Raw genomic sequence first — 4904 nt, forward strand, 5'->3', positions numbered from 1 at the left:
GATCTATGTATAGCACACTCGTGAAAGGTCCTAATAATAGTGAAGATGAGGACTGGCAGACAATATGGCGAATACGCGTGCCGGCTAGGCTCTGCATGTTCCTCTGGCCAGTCCGACACGGAAAAATTCTCACAAATACAGAGCGAACCAAGCGACACCTAACTAATGACCCTTTCTGTTTTGTTTGCGCAGGTCAGGTGGAGAACTTAGACCACCTCTTTAGAGATTGCCCAACAGCGAAGGCGGTTTGGAATCCCAGAAGAACTCTCAGTCACCTGTCAACTTTGACTTTGAGGCAATGGCTCTTAGTCAACATCAAGGGAGAAGCAAGGCTAGGTTTCAATGACAACTGGCCTTCGATGTTTTGCGCTCGCCTTTGGTGGATTTGGCGATGGAGAAACGAAGGAGTGTTTAATCAAAAACACTTGTCGTTGGCTAGCAAGTTAGAGTGGCTCACGATGTACGACGTGGAGGTGAAGGCCGCGTTCAAGAACGCTTAAATCCTGAGATCGGGAGAAACCTGCAAACAATCGCACATATTGGCGGGATGAAGCCACTAAGCGGATGGCTGAAGCTTAACGTGGATGGCAGCTGTAACAAGAATGGCATGGCAGGCTGTGGAGGTTTGATCAGAGATGAGTATGGAGACTGGATACGGGGTTTCACGGCAAGCATTGGCCGGTGCCAACCGCTAGAGGCAGAGGCATGGGGGATTTACCATGGTTTTCACGTGGCGAAAGTTTTTGGGGTTTCCAACCTCGTGGTTGAATGCGACTCCAAAAGCCTGATTGATAAGCTAGGCAGGGCTAACGGTGGAGACGAAGCAGAATGCAATGTTATCTGGAGATGTTTAAACTTGATCACCTTCTTCCAGAAGGTTGAGTTTGTGCATGTGTTAAGAGAAAGTAACCAAGTGGCAGATCATTTGGCAAAGGCGGCGCTTGACCATCAGATTGGCTTCCGAGTCATCGCCGAAGCACCTCCGAGTGTTGATTCTTTAGTTAGACAAGATAAACTGGGAGCAACGTTTCCCAGGCGCATGTAACCTTTCGGGATCAACCCTCCTACCCGATGTAAAAATAAATAAAATAAAATAAAAAATGTAATACTTTTAAATCAAAATATAATATTTAGGTTTAAATAGTTACTTATTAGAAAAAAAAATGTAATACTAATAATGGATAAATTGATTGATTGTTATTTACGAGAAAAAGTGAAATATTTATGAGAAAACATGTAATACTTTTAAATTAAAGTGTAATATTAAAGGTTAAAAAATTACTTATGAGAAAAATTGTAATATTTATGAGAAAATATATAATACTTGTGAAAAATCTGACCTATCTCACAAATAAGGATCCCTTAGACGGTCTCATAAGAGATTTTTTCTGTTAAGATTTTTCTCAGTTATTTATTAAAACCTCTACATGTTTACAGTTTTATATATATATATATATATATATATATATATATATGATGCATGTGGGGTTATGACAATTAACAAAATTATCATATTTATTTATTTGTGTGGAGTAAAATGAAGAAGAAATATAAATCCATAAGAGCAGCGGGGACCCATGCATACAATTATATTTGGACAAGACATATGTGGATGTATGAAATGTAGAAATCTCAGTGGCGACTCATGCGTAGAATTATATTCGGACAGGACGTATGTTGAAGATATGTTCAGATGAGCTGTTACATTTGACTTGAATTAATTGGAGAGAAACTTCCACGGAAACACCCTAATAACAATTTATCGGCTATATCAATTACTAAGAGTTAATGCTTTATGAATCTAGTATAATAGTTTTGTCACGTTTAGTCTTAAACTTTTAAATTGATCACATGTGATTCTTCAATTTTCAAATTGTTACCGTTCATTGTCTGAGTTAACCACCCATATCCTTTCAACTTTCAAAATTTAATCAGTTGTGGTCTTCTTGGTAGGACCATGGGTGGCTAAAATTTGATAGTTGAAGGATCATGGGTGGTTAACTTGAGCCACAGATAGTAACAATTTGAAAGTCAAAGGAAAATGGGTGACCAATTCGAACGTTTAAGACTAAACGTGATACCACTATTCTCGAAGGACCTTCGATAGTATTAACTCCAATTATTAATTCCATATATGCTTCATGCCTGTTTCATAAATTAATCTCAATGGGTTAAAACATAATCTTAATATAAATTTAATAGACTTAACTTTATTGACATATATAACTGAAAATCTCACGCTTTTAGTCAATAGAAATTGGACGGCACATGGTGAATTCATCAGAATCATATATAAGCCCTCTTCCAACCAACATATTGGCCCTGTTTGATAAAATAGTTAGTCTATAGATCAATTTTGATTTATTTGACCACTATTAGTTGTTTGACTTAGTTTAAAATTAATATAAGTGTTTGGTTAATTAGCTTTTTGTACTCTAAAATGCAAAAATTTTAAAAGCTACGCAAAGCAACTTTTTTAATTAGCTTTTTAAGAAATGAAATTATACCAAACAGCTATCAACTAACAGCTAATTTACCAAACACATTTCTACAATCAGCTAATGTTATCAACAAGTTATATCTTCTAATTAACCCAATCAGCTAACAGCTATCAGCTAATAGCCATTTACCAAACAAGGCCATTATTGGAAAATAGAAGGTCAAGATGAACAAATTTTGTGGTTCTCCAATTCTTATACAATGGACCAGGATTGACAATGTATTGTGGACATGATGCATGTGTATGTGTCTTCTACTGTAAATTTTTATATTTTGTGTTATTAAATTTTGTAGCTTAAGGGTATGAATTCTGTATCTTAAAGAAATTAGTAGTTGTATCTTAGCATGTGTATGTGTCTTATACTATAAATTTTTATATTTTGTGTTATTAAATTTTGTAGCTTAAGGGTATGAATTCTGTATCTTAAAGAAATTAGTAGTTGTATTTTATGTTATGAATTTGTGTCTTAAATCATATTTGAAAAATAAGTAAATATATAACATGTGTATGTGTTTTGTGTTATGAAATTATATACTTTATGAGTATTAATTATGTACCTCATCGTTTCGATTAAGGATCCACAATGCTTTGTGGACCCTGGTCCATGATATAAATTGCCCCACTAAACCCATTACTAATTATTTGAGTATTGGATTATTTGCATGCATCCACAAATTGTTCTGTGGCCCGTATTTATCATGATTAGGGGTGGGCATAATTCGAATTATCCGAACCAACATCTGAAATTCGAATTCAATTTTAAATTTTGGATGTATCCAAATAGTTATCGGTTCGGATATTTTAAATTTTGGTATATTCGAATATAAATTCTGTTCGAATATTGGGTGTTAAAACTTAAAAATTTATTCACACCTGACCCGAAATCTGAACTAACCGAAATTTTATTATAAATATAATAATATAATTTATATATTTAGTTTTAAATGTATTTCATAATTAATAATACACTAATTTAAAGTCTATTAGTTAATTATAGTATTTGTCTTATTTTTAGTTTGATAGTATAGGAAAAAATATAAATAATAAAATAATAAAATCATTTAAAACAACTCAAAATTGATAAAACAATATTTTGGGTATATCCGTATATCCAAACTAACTAGAAAAAAACCCAAAATAATTTCACCCGAACCGAAAAATCTGAATTAAATTTTGTTCGGATATCGGGTGTCAAAATAATCACCCAAAATTTTCAAATATCTGAAATAAAATTCGGGTATCACCCGAACCCGAACCGAATCGACGCCCACCCCTAATCATGATATATAGTATGTGATCATATTTATTTGGCATCTACTATTTAAGGGAGAACATACATGAGTTTAGACCGACGGTTGTTTCATCTCTCTCGTGTCCCATTTTCACTCAAAGACTGCTGTGTAAGTTTCAATCCATGTTGTGGGTGCTCACGAAAATGTGGATTATTGTTGTGTTACTCTTGGGCGGCAACACTGTTGTTGTGAACCTGCACTAGTGGGGACGAATTCACTTCTAGAGTAGTGATTATTCCACGATACAACATTCCTTTATTTTCACATTATCACCCTTTTTTCCAAAAATCAAAAAATTTATTGAACCTGCACCAGTAGCGACGAATTCACTTCTAAAGCAGCGATTATTCTATAGCATAACATTTCTTTATTTTTAAATTATCAATCTTTTCCCCAACAATATAGAAGTGAATTGATCATGTACCAGTAGCAATGAATTCACTTCTAAAATATTAGTTATTCCACGGCAATGTTCCTATATTTTCACATTATCAGTTTTTTCCCCAATAACCTAAAAGCGAATTCATGTTGATAATAGTGAATCTATCTTCTTGTCATGCTGAACGTTACAGAAAGAGAAGTCTTATGATCCTTGTTAATCAAGGCGGGTGTATAACCTGTTAACTTCAAAAGAAAATTAAAATTGGCATTTTTGGACATCGAAAAATAAATAAATAAAAATTTGAAGCTACAAAATTGAAGTCGTAACATATCACGTGCCAATCGAAGTCCTTGCTTTGGGTCGCCAAGTTGGTAGGCTCCCAGTGTTCTAATTGCGAACGCACTTTTGATGTCATTAAGCTAGTCGCATACAAAGATCGGTTGTTATATGATCCTGGACCATGATTGTCAAATAAAACTATAGTAAAATTAAAATGATTCTTTCGTATTGTTAAAATGAAACTAGTGTGTGTGAAAAATGAAACAAAAAACAAAGCTCATTCAACAACGTATTGTCAAATAAAACTGTAGTATAATTAAAATGATACTTTAATATTGTTAAAATAAAATTAGTGTCTATGGTAAATGTAACTAAAATTCAGAACCATACAATAACATATATTGTCAAATGAAAGTGGACGGTAATTAAAACAATACTTTAGCATTATTAT

The sequence above is a fragment of the Ipomoea nil genome, unplaced genomic scaffold, assembly GCF_001879475.1.
Source record: "Ipomoea nil cultivar Tokyo-kokei standard unplaced genomic scaffold, Asagao_1.1 scaffold1125, whole genome shotgun sequence".
NCBI lineage: Eukaryota > Viridiplantae > Streptophyta > Magnoliopsida > Solanales > Convolvulaceae > Ipomoea > Ipomoea nil.